This window comes from Neocloeon triangulifer, unplaced genomic scaffold (genome assembly GCF_031216515.1).
Source record: "Neocloeon triangulifer isolate White Clay Creek 2 clone unplaced genomic scaffold, ASM3121651v1 ptg000022l, whole genome shotgun sequence".
NCBI classification, from domain to species: domain Eukaryota; kingdom Metazoa; phylum Arthropoda; class Insecta; order Ephemeroptera; family Baetidae; genus Neocloeon; species Neocloeon triangulifer.
The window spans coordinates 6,596,818-6,609,760 of record NW_026775562.1 but is presented as its reverse complement, the minus strand read 5'-3'; the positions used below and the strand labels follow the sequence as shown (position 1 = coordinate 6,609,760).

The following is a 12,943-nucleotide window of genomic DNA, read 5'->3' as shown; positions in this document are numbered from 1 at the left end:
ATCTCTTATGTAAAATCCACACGACTGCAAGTAGAATATGTATTGAATTGTGTCTTGTCAACATGACACTTAAAACTTACACTTGTATTGCGCATTTTTATTTTCCATCAAGAATGAAAGCACTCAGCTAAAAAATTTCAAAATAATTGAAAGAAAGTATTAATTCTGGTAGTCCCAAAAAAAGGGCGGTTCAAATGATATGCTGGATCAAAATAGGAAAATTTGGAAAATGTTACTTATGTTTGCAGGAAATAGTAAAAATCCCAACCTATTTATCCAAATTCCATCAGCGGCACGATTCTGTTATCCAAAATAAAATAGTTTCTAATATTTTTACAGGCAAATCAAGTAATTTGCAAAAAGTGTTCTATAAAAAGCACGGCCAACCATCAGAGATTTTCAAAATCCCAGTCGTGTAAAAATGATCCTTACTTGGCCATCTTGAAGAAAGAAGGAATGACCTGGAAAAAGTATTAGCAAAAACTCACTTAGTGTCAAAAGGAAGATAAATTATTATATGCTTGTCCTTTCTTTCCACTCTCACTCTAAAAATTATGCTGCAGTTCAATAGGACAAATGTTATATTATCTCTTTGGTAATAATTTCCACGACAGTACGACAATGACTCTTATAAACAAAAAGCTCTCTGGCGCAACAGTTTATTGTATATCGTAAAATACACTCACTGCAAGATACGTTGTATAATAATAATTATAATGATAAAAAAAGTATTGAAAAAGTGAAGAAAGAAAGTAAGAAAGGAAAACGCTATGAGATAAACACGAAATATTTTTTTGTGTATGATGCCTTTTCGTTTGAAATACATAATGAAGATATATGTTCATAGCCACCATTATTAACCGTTTTTACAAAAATAAAATTTTTAATGTCTCAAATAAATACCTTGTTGAAAATCCAACTGAATTTCATTTCAATAATTTAAAACTTTTGTAAAAATTTTTGTATGATCAAGAAGAAAATTTTGCAACCATTCAGTGCGATGAGAGCAACACCAAGTTTTGCTGAAAATTGGCACCTTGGAGATTTTTTCATATTTTTTGTGTTTTTTTTTTGTTCGGCGTAACGGAACATTTTATTAGGAGAAAGGTTATTAGAAATATAAATTTGTTAGTACCGGTTTTTGTCCATGAAAATTTTCCACCTGGAAGCCATCAATGATTTTTGTTTCTGATTGCTGATTAATTTCTAGTATTTAAAATTCTAAAGGCAATTTCATATTTCCAAAAGAGTCGCGGCGACTTAATAGCGTTTCTTCGATACAAATTTTTATCCCCGGCCGAGTCAAGTTAAGACAATTTTGAGAAATGTGCTTTTTAGGTTTCTTTTGGCTTGTGTAACCTAAATAAGGGCACCTTTTCACTTGAATAAAATTTAGCTTGTTTCGAGATTACTTGCTTATTCTCTACTAGCTTTTTTATTAACTCAAAAACAAAAGGTAAATGCGCTGCGCCTTGGCTGGAGATCCAAATTGATGCCAATAGAAAAGTGCTATGCTCACTTTTTTTCAGACATGGCAAATAACAATTAATTACAAGAGCGCTATAATATCATAATTTTTATTTTGTAACGATAATTAAATCAAATAAGCAGATTAATCAATAATATGTATCAGCCCGCGTGCCATCTCTTTGTCCGATCAAATTTATTTAAACAATTAAACCAAATTAGATATTGTTTAATATTCATTCGCCGCCTAGACGTGCGACAAGTTTTCTGTAGTTTACAAAGCCCACAATAAACTGCAGGGACGCTCCCTCTCTCTTTCTCCAAGTAGGAGGCAAAGTGAATTGTGTATTTCTTTTATATTCATTCCACTCAGGTTCTCGCAGGCGACTTGACGACATTCGTCGAGCGCGTGCGAACCCGCTTCTCGGGTCGAGCTAAGACGCACAAGTTCGTCTTGCTCTTTTGCTTATATTCAATTAATTAATTTCATCAAGCCCAGCTAGACGGCCGCACCCGCGGCCGCCGTCGCGTCGTCCGAGTCATCGGCCGATCCAAATAATAAAAAGCATCCTCCGATTAAACCCCTTAAACCCCTAGACTACCGCAGAGCCGAACTACTCGTTTCAGTGGGGTCTCTTGCCGAGTAAAAAGAGGACTTTTTATTAAACAGCGACGCAGATTATCGGCGCGGCACCGAGCACCGTTTTTGCGGAATTTGCTCCACCAAGCCGCGTATCTTTTCTGCCGCCAGGCGAAATTCAATTTTTGAAAAAGCAACCCAAAAAGAAGAGGAGAGCAATGTCTGACCACGGTGATGACGCCCCGCAAGCCAAACTGCCCCCGGGCAATGACGGCGCGGACGGCAAACCACTGTCTGAGACGACATTTTTCTCGGACGGGACGGACGCTGGTGATGGTGACGGGAAAGTTACACCACCTGCGGGTGACGAAAACTCCCTAGTCGTACCACCAGAGTCCGCCGACTCCGAGAAAAAAGGCGAAAATGCCCAGAAAAAGGTCGAGGAAACAAAAACAAGCACTCCGCACCAACACCAATTCCGCGGCGAGAAACAAAGTCTCAGCGATCGGTTCGCTTTGAATTCTCTCATGCGCGAATTAGGTGAAATGGACGCGACGAAAATTTCTCCTACGGCTCCGCAGCCGCAGCAGATCATTCGCACCTTTTCCAACGCCAATGCAGTTCACGTGTCACCTTTCACGGCGCAATTGCAACAGGCACAAGATTCGGTTCAGTTAGACCGGGTGACCGCCGAATTAAATTTCATCCCGGACGGATTGAGGCATCCGCCACAGCCGCAACTGCCACCCCAAGCAGATGCAGCAGCCTCAAATTTGAATTTCGGTTCAGCGCCATCAGACCCATTCCAGCAATTAACAAATGCGTTAATTAATGCCACATCAAATAGAAATTCAAATTCACCTTTTGACCTTGCCAAGATTTACACCAGAATCTACATTCCAAATTTTTACGGCAAAAGCGACAAAAATTCTCCATACGAATATCTCACATTCATCAGCTGCCAAGCAAAAGCACACGCTGTGCATGAGCTAGATCTAATTAAGAACAAAATGCCAGTCGTTCTTAAGAAAGAAGCATTGCTCTGGTATAATTGCACAGGCTCAAAGTGCAGCAGCGAACGAGAATTTCGTGAAAAATTCATGCGAGAATTCGCCGCCGTGGATTACAAGAAAAGCCTCACGCGCGAGCTCGAAGAACGCACCCAGCACGAGAATGAGCCGCTCACCACATACGCGCATAAAATAAAAGGCTATTTTGACATCATTGACCCTGACGCGGATGAACAAAAAATTGTGGAAAAAATCGTTTCCCAAATGCACCCAATCTACTGCACGTACATGCGCGGAAAAACTTTTAAGTCTTTGCAAGAATTATTAGATGAAGCTTCAATGGTCCAGACTCTCATCTACAAAATGCAGACTTACAAGCCGCCGCCGCCGGCCGAAAAATCAATTGAGTTTTCATTGGCATACACCGGCCCGAATAAAAGCAGCGACCCGCGTGTATCTCATGTAAAAGAAGTGCCCCTGGAAGCCCTCAACCCGCAACTCCGCCGCTCTCGCGCGCGCCGCCGAAACAAATCTTTCTCTCGCTCGCAATCACGCCGCCGCTCGTCCGGCCGCGGAAAAAATTACCATTCATCTGGTAATCGCTCCAAATCGCGAGAAAAATATCGCAGCCACTCGTTTGGCAGTGATGATTCGCGCCGCTCGTTCGGCAGCAAATCACGTGATCACTCGTTTGATCGCAGCAGCAGCAGCAAATCTCGAGATCGCTCGTTCGACCGAGATAAAAATCGCCGCTCGTCCGGCGACAAAAATACCACTTTTGCTAAGAAAACGACTGAAATTTCACGCGAGAAAAGAGACAGCAGCAGCGAGAAAAGCTCGAAAAATAGGCGCAATGAGAAAAAATCACGCCAGCGCGACTCCACTCCTCACAATAGGAAAAAGTCGGAAAACTGAACGAGAAACCTGCTACTGATGCCTCGGGCAGAAGCAGGAATAAAAAACTAAATTTAGAGAATAAAATCAAAGCCTGCGAATTACTCGTTCAGAAAAACAAAATAAAAATGACAAAATTTTTCCGTGAGAAAGGACCAAAACAATTTGATTTTAGACGACCAACAATTCCACTGAAAATTCTCAATCGACACTATATTGGTATTTTGGATTCAGGAAGCGACGTTACACTCATTGGCTATAAATTATTTGAGAAAATGAAGCAAAAAGGAGCAAAAGTTTGGTACTCAAATAAAAAATTATCAACAGTGGGTGGAAGCGCAGAAGTCGTCGCAGCAATTGAATTACCAATAAAGTGGAGAGCAGGAACTGTTAACATGCCTTGCTTTGTGCTCGCCGAGCAAACAAATGAAATTTTACTTGGTCGAAATTTCATCGCGAGCGCAAAAATTGGAATTCTCCCTTCAGGTTATTTTCACACCAAGGACCCACAAAATGTTTTTCGCTTCGTCTATAAAAAATCAAGATACTTGCATTCTCTTCACGCATCAGTGCAAGAAAAACACCAATTACGAGACGAACTGCCAAAAACAATTAAAAATGACAAAAATGGTGTTCTGAAAAAATTGCTCTTGAAGTACAATAATTTGGGATTATTCAGCGAAGCGCCAGGACTTGCAAAAGATTTTCATCTGGACTTTGAAATAAAAGACGGATTGCCATACAAAGCAGCACTACGGCCAACCAATGCTCAAACACGAGAAATTATTGACGAGGAGCTGAATAAAATGTTACTGCACGGAGTAATTGAGCCAGTTGATGACGCACACTTTGTCAGCCCAATTCATTTAGTGCCAAAGAAAACGCCAAAAGGCGAAAAACAAAAATATCGCTTAGTCTGCGATATGTGTTTTCTCAATAATCGCACAGTAATTAGGCCCTACCCAAATGCTCTCAACTTGGAAACAATTTTCAGCCAAGTCAATGCAAAATTTTACACCAGAATTGATTTGAGTGGCGCATATTGGCAAATGCTAATTCGACCTGAGCACAGAAAATACTTTGCTTTCAACACGCATCGTGGACTCTTTGCTTTCACACGCGCACCATTTGGTTACGCTGGATCAGGATTCGCTTTTCAGAAGCTAATTGATAAAGTTCTACGCGGACTTAATTTTGATTTCGTCACAGCATTTTACGACGACATTTGTGTTTATTCCAACACGTTAGAGGAGCACGTTAAACACCTTGAAATCGTATTAAAAAGATTGCATGACGCCGGATTAACAATAAATCCAACAAAATTAGATGTCGCAGCAAAAGAAATTGAACTTCTTGGACACAAAATTGGCAACGGAGAAATGAAACCTCTCCCAGAAAAAGTGCAATGCATTCTGAATTTTCCTCAACCAAAGAACAAGCTCAACGTTCAACAGCTACTTGGACTTAGTGGATTTTTCCGCAAATTCATCAAAGACTACCAGTTAGTTGTTGCACCGCTTACTGCACTCCTTCGCAAAAATGCAAAATTTGAATGGGGAGAAAAACAGCAAAACGCACTGAAGAAAATTATTTCAGCTCTGACTTCAGAAAATTGCATGTTGAATTTGCCAAAAATGGACCAAGAATTTCAAATTTTTGTTGACTCGTGCAAAGATGGAATTGGCGCAATTTTGACACAAAATTTGGATGGAAAAGGCCACCGACCTGTACACTACATTTCAAGACAAACAAACGCCGCCGAGAAAAACTACTGCATCTCAGAGCTTGAATTTCTTGGAGTAGTGTGGGCAATATCAAAATTCCAAAATTACATCCAATATTCTAAATTTACTGTTTTCTGCGACCATCAAGCAATTCAGTATTTGATGAAACATCCAAATCCTGCAGGCCGACTCAAACGATGGAGTTTATTTCTCTCTGGATTTAATTGCCACTTGCAATATAAGCCCGGAACTCAAATGACGGCACCTGATGCACTTTCTCGCAACGCAGTTTTATCTGCGAGTGACTACAAAATGCCTCAAACTGACAGAAATAAAATAATTCCTTTAGAAGATGTGCAAAACGAAGGAATTGTCACTTTTGAGCAGGAAAATAATGAGCCACCCGAGCACAGTTGCATCAAATGCACCGACCAAAAGCAGCCGCCGAGGGCAAAAAAGCAAAAAGAGAAAGAAATTGACGCGCCGCCGCCAACAAAAAAGAGAGGCCGCCCGCGCAAAGAAAACCAAGAGAAAAGACGGAGAAAGAAAAAAGAGCCAAAACGCCGCTATTCTAGCAAGTTAGTCGTTCCTTCCCCGCAAGAAATTAAAATGGGACAACGCCTCAAAGTACTCCTCACCACTTTGGAAACACACACTAAATTTCCAGTTACCGATGAAGAATGGGAAATTGAGCAGCAAAAAGACGACGAGCTGAAAGAAATGAAACAGGCAATTCTCTCCGGTCGAAAACACAAATATACCATCAGCAACAAAGGAGTAATTAAATACACAGCAAAAGGAAAAAATTTAATTGTTCTGCCTAAACACCTTCGCAAAAGTGTTTTAAGAATTTGCCATGACGATGTTTTGAGTGCACATCCAGGAAAACACATCACACTGATAAAAATTTCATCTCATTTCGTATGGAAAAATATGCGAAAAGACGTGGATGACTACGTGAAAGGATGCGCTACTTGTCAAAAAGTAAAAGACAAAAATTTCGTCAAGTACGGACTGCACAACCGCAAATTAGACACGCACATCAACGAAGTAATTAGCGTTGACGCAATTGGCCCATTACCACGCAGCTCATCAGGTCATACCTGCGCTGTAGTATTTGTTGACAACTTTTCCGGCTACACAAAAATTTTTCCGCTCCGCTCACTCAAAAGCAAAGTACTAGTTGATAAATTAGTATTTTGGGTAACAACATTTGGATTTATGAAACGTATCGTCAGCGATAACGGAAGTCAGTTCGCATCTAAAATTTGGCGAGACACATGCAAACGACTTGGAATTGAACACACCCTAATTTCACCTTATAACCCAAGTGAAAATCGCTGCGAACGGAGTAATAAAGAGCTGAAAAAGAAAATCAAGTGCTACTGCGACAAACACAAAAATTGGGATCTGCATCTTGACGCAATTTCATTCAGCATAAATTCAAGCATCTCATCAGCAACAAATTTCACGCCGAATTTTCTTTTCCTAATGCGCGAAATAAGGCACCCCGCACTACCCTCAGAACAGCACGATGACATTCCGTACGCACAATACGTCGAGCAAATGATTGAGAGGATGCGCGCCGCGCAAGAAATAGCCCTGGAAAATGTTGCCAATCGCCGAGAAAAATATGCAGAGAAATATAATAAAAATCGCCAGGATCACCCTTTCAAAGAAGGTTTGTCAGTACTCAGAGAAAGCAACGTGTTGAGCAACAAGCAGAAAGGCATTGCAGCAGGCCTAAGCCCAAAGTACGAAGGCCCGTTCCGAATAAAAGAGGCAATCGGAAAAAATACTTTCCTCTTGGAGACCTTAAATGGAAAGGCAGCAGGCCGCCGCCACGCTTCTCAACTGAAACTCTTTCATGCACAACCACCTTGGGTGTATGCAAACCCGCCCGACACACCAGCAGCAGGCGCCCGAAACACCCAAACACAGCCCGTTCTCCGGGAAGGCCTTCGGCCACGGCGCCGAAATGAGCCCCCGTAGAGTGGCTAAATCAACTGAGAGTCATCACTCCGATCAATTTTGTTACCGCGAGTTCGCTAGCAAAATATTCTGCCACAGGTTTGGCAATTAAAATTTTCATCCGCCACCGCCGACAGCAACAATCAGAATTATAACAATAAAGCAGCAAACAAGAAGTGACTAAAAAGTGCAGTGACAATGAACTGCTCAAAACTTTTTCAATTTTTTCGTGTGATTTTTGATTTCATTATGCATAGATTTAATTTTGTTCAATCATTTTTTCACTTTGTCAAGTTCAAAAATTAAACAAAAATTTTTTTTCGCGCGGAGATCTGTAACGATAATTAAATCAAATAAGCAGATTAATCAATAATATGTATCAGCCCGCGTGCCATCTCTTTGTCCGATCAAATTTATTTAAACAATTAAACCAAATTAGATATTGTTTAATATTCATTCGCCGCCTAGACGTGCGACAAGTTTTCTGTAGTTTACAAAGCCCACAATAAACTGCAGGGACGCTCCCTCTCTCTTTCTCCAAGTAGGAGGCAAAGTGAATTGTGTATTTCTTTTATATTCATTCCACTCAGGTTCTCGCAGGCGACTTGACGACATTCGTCGAGCGCGTGCGAACCCGCTTCTCGGGTCGAGCTAAGACGCACAAGTTCGTCTTGCTCTTTTGCTTATATTCAATTAATTAATTTCATCAAGCCCAGCTAGACGGCCGCACCCGCGGCCGCCGTCGCGTCGTCCGAGTCATCGGCCGATCCAAATAATAAAAAGCATCCTCCGATTAAACCCCTTAAACCCCTAGACTACCGCAGAGCCGAACTACTCGTTTCAATTTATATCAAGAATAAATAATATCATAGTTAAAACAGACCATTTTTTTTTTTTTTATTTTTTTTTTATTTAGGGTCAGGCCAAGACAAAGTCTTGTCGGCCTGTGCCCTTTTTAGTGGCGCAGAAGGCGCCACTAAATTTTGTCTTTTTTTTTTATTTTATTTTGGGTTTGTCTTTATTAAAATCAAGCAAGTCAAGCAAATCGATCATATTAATTATTATTATTTTTTTACTTTAAAAAATAAAATAATACTATGAAGTTGTGTGTGAGCCGGACACTTGCCAGTCAAAATACAGTGGAATTGGAGATGCAGAGCAATCTGCATCGACTCGCTGCCGGCTGGTTTCCACCTTTCCAGCCGGGCATATTGGTATGTGGCGAATGCACAGCGTTTCAATTGCGAATCCTCGGTGGCGAGGCAAACACACTCTGACTGTCTTGCAAAAGGGTGCATCTCGATCGGCGGGCAACTCGCGATTCGCGGTGACACTCCATAAGCTCAAGACTCAAATGTTAAAAAATAAAAATAAAAAATAAAATTGGATATTAATTTTCTATAACGATTTTGTCCAATTAATTACAGCACAAGAATTAAGGCTGCAGCGCAGTGAAGCAGAACCGTAGAGCAGGATATTGTTCTTTTTTTTCAGCGTGTAAACACCAGCAAAAAAAATGCAATTCACTGAGAGAATTCGTTTTTTAATTCTGCAAAAACTGTTATTGAAAAAGAGTAAAAAAAAAAAAGAGGAACAAGAATTATTACAATGTGCAATGGTGCGCTAAAAAAAGAAGGAAAAATGCAAATAAACAAAATCTCCTGACCGCGGCGTTTGCATTTTTTTTTTTTTTTTTTTTTTTTTTTTTTTAGGGTCAGGCCAAGACAAGGTCTTGTAGGCCTGTGCCCTTTTTAATGGCGCAGAAAGCGCCACTCAATTTTGTCTTTTATGTCGTGGGCATTATCAGTTTTGCGGCCAGATCTGACGGTTTGAAATTCGCGTACGTGCTGATTGTTGCAAGAATCAACTCAATCAACTGCTAGGCCAACAATCCGATTGACATTTTTACTGGCCGTTTGTTGAGCGATTCATTTTAAATCATTCGAATTCTTTAATTAAACTCAAAATGGTTAGGCTGGCCGTTCACGTTGCTAGGAATCTGCGTAAGTTTTAAATTGGCAATTGAATAACGAATTGATAACAAACACGATTTTCTCTTTTACAGCCCGCGCCGGACTTGCGCCTCAAGTCATTCGATCACTGTTTGGACGGCGCCGACCTCGAATGGCCATCCGTGTCACAGCGGGAGGGCGCAGTCGAGTCATGGAGGTGCGGGAGGACTCAAGCCTGGGTGGATACGTAATCGGCCTTCCCCAGGACGCCGTTGCGGACCTGCGACGGACGTCCACGCCGTGCCCATCCTGCCAGAAAACATCGGCCCGCTAAGATTTGCCAAAGTGGCGGCCCCTCAGGACATGCCGCACGAAGTTCTGGTGGCAAATCTGTGCCGGCTGGGCGTCCTCGAGAAAGGCTGTCACTATCAGATCGGCGGCGGTATCCTGATTGTCATCGACTGTGGTCCGGGTGACTTCGGCTTCTTTGAGGATGGTGTGACCGTCATCGGGCAATAGCCTTTTGGAAATAAAATTATCTAGCAGAACATTTTCGGCTAATTTAATTTTCAAGTACGATGAGTATTTTTTGATAATTTTTAAGCCCGTACCCCTTCAACTTATAACGAATATCGGGATATTTAATTAAAATTATGAAATACACAAAAATATCCATCCCTAAAACACCCTGCCTTCCTTTTATTTTGCGCCTTTCTCTGTTCATCATTTCACTCAAAAGCCGTTTGTGCCTGCGAGAGCAGCAAGCAGAGAAGGAGAAGAAAGAAAGCCGAGTGTGTTTGTGCCAGTGAGCGCCTGCATTTATGCAACCAGCTTCACTTCCAGAGCAGCACGACGCACAGCAGCATAATTGCCAAGGGCAAAGGCCATTGACCTGGTGCGGTTTTCGTGTCAGTCGCCTTGCAGACGTCAAGTCTCAAAAGTCGGCGCCGCTCGAGGAGCGAGCGACCAAAATCCTCTCGTCAATTGGAGGTCGCAAGTGAATTGTTGGATTTTGATTGTTGGAATGTGATTCATCCTCAAAAAGCCCTCTCTAAATTTAGACCGACATAACCCATTCGGCCTTCTGACCGATCCATCCCGACTTTTGTAATGCAATTTAACTGACCGAAATTCGCGCACACCCTAGGCGCGCTGCGGGGCCGTTCGATTTCCACCAACTGGTCTGGCAATGCAGAGCCGTCCCCGCGAAATTGGGAGAAAAAAACACGATATTCAAAAGTATAGTCATGAATAAAGATAAAAAAGAAATCACATTGATTCAGTCAGAATTAAGAAACGTGAGAGGTCAAGAGAAAGACGTAAAAAACAATTATTTATTTTCAGGTTTGGGCAAAGGGAATGTTTTATGTTTCATGTTGTGTGTTCAATAAAACGATGCAGAGCCAACTGCATTACATTGATTGCATTCAATTTTGCAAATTTTTGTAGCTCATGTAAAAAAAATAATATTTTGCTATAAAAATGTTCGCGTGTAAAAAGATAATATAACAATAATTAAACGCCAGAGTTGCTTAGGAGTTTGCAGGTCGTTTTTTTGCATAAAATATTCTTTTATGAATATTAAGAAAAATAAAATAAAAAAAAACTAAAATCTTAATATGATGATAATCATAAAATTAAGAAAAAAGAGACGGTGTTTGCATTCAATCAATGTCATCATTAGTTTTTCCAGCCAGCTCTGGCGGTTATTTGAAGTTCGCGCTGATTGTTGCAAGAATCAAGTCAATCCAACAATCTGATGGCCGTTTTCATCGATCCATTGTTGAGTTCGTTGACCAAATTTGAAAACTCGTCGCAGCCAATTTTAAAAGATTTCCAATGGTTTGCCTTGGCGTTGCCCTTAACAGGACTACGAGTATGATTCCTGCAATTATAGACAACGGACAGTTAATTAAAACACCGATTTTAACTTCTAGCCCGTGCGGGACTGGCACCCCAAAGGATTCGCCACATTTTCGGTAGACGCCGAAGAAACTTGGTGGTCAAACTGTCCGCTCAGGGCAGGACACGATACATGCAGGTGAGAGAAGACCGACACCTGGCTGCCACCAGCATTTCTCTACCCATGGAGGCCATCACGGACCTGCGACTGAGACCGGCTATGGACGTCAAAGTCACTCCAGTCGTGGCTAAACACCTGAATTTCGTCAAGCTGGACTCCGTGGACGACGTGACTGTTGAGGACGCCATCAATCTGCTGGTCCGTGTGGGACTCGTCGAGAAGGGTGCGTGGTATACAGGCGCCGGCACCAACATCTTCATCGTGGACTGCGGCCCAAATCACGTCGGCTTTTTCGTCGAAGGCGTTACAGTTGTTGGTTTTTGAACTGCCGGCCGCGCAAATAAAGCATGTTCGTTGACTGATTAAATTAAGAGTTTCAAATTAAAAAATCAGACCTTGCCAGTCGGTAACTTTGAGTGAAAGTTTTGTGATTGCTGTTTATGCCATAACGCAATTTAACCTTAAAAAAATGAGCATAAAAATAAATCAATCTTATTCTTTAACCGATTATGCAATTTATTTCTTATTTATTTATTTTTTTTAATTGCAAACATTTTTCCTTATAAATAGAGGATTCGACTCGTCATTTAAATCCGCACAGATTTCAGATTTTGACCGACTCCGTCGGATCCAGCCCTCGTGCCAAAAAGTGCGCTAAATTCTGCTAGATTCCGCGCATCGTCGGCGCCCATCAATTGCGCCCATTGAAGTCTCTTGGCCATTAGGCCAATACCACAATTTAAAAGTTGTATTATTAATATTCATTATGTTATTAATTATTATGTTTTAAATCAAAAATTTTAACGCAGCTCAATTCCGCAAAATATGAACTCAACAATTTTCATGCTCTTTGAAAATTCATTTCTTGCTAGTTTTTTTAAGAAAGTTTCCATTTAAAAAGTCTCTCATGTTCCAATATAATTTTATTTTATTTAAAAAATAAAATTAAATGATGATTAGAATTAGAAAATAAAAATCAAGGGTAAAAGAAAGGATGCACCGATAAGGGACAAAATTTAAAAAAAAAAAAATTCAAGTGCAGTAACAAGAGAGTTGGCAAACAAATTATTATCAAACAGTGGTGAGTGTGGAGGAATATAAGATTCCCTGAGAAATCAAGAGAATGCGGCGCAGCCAGGTTGAGAATAATGGTAGGCAAGTGGAGGAGGAATTTTTACATAGAAAAATTCTTAGTGAAAATGCAGAGAGCAATGAGGTGATGTTCGTGTCACAAAATAGAATACAAGAGCCATCTGTCGAGAGCAAAAATAAAATGATCATTATTATTTCCGCAGAGAAATAAATTTTCCCTTTAAGTTAGA

At 40.8% G+C, this 12,943-nt stretch overlaps 1 protein-coding gene across 1 annotated transcript in view; it reads right to left on the bottom strand.

Moving 5' to 3' along the window:
• The window catches only part of LOC132204814 (probable cytochrome P450 303a1), a 67,418-nt gene that overhangs the window by 36,553 nt on the left and 17,922 nt on the right, over positions 1 to 12,943 (bottom strand). The gene's annotated exons all lie outside the window — the stretch shown is intronic.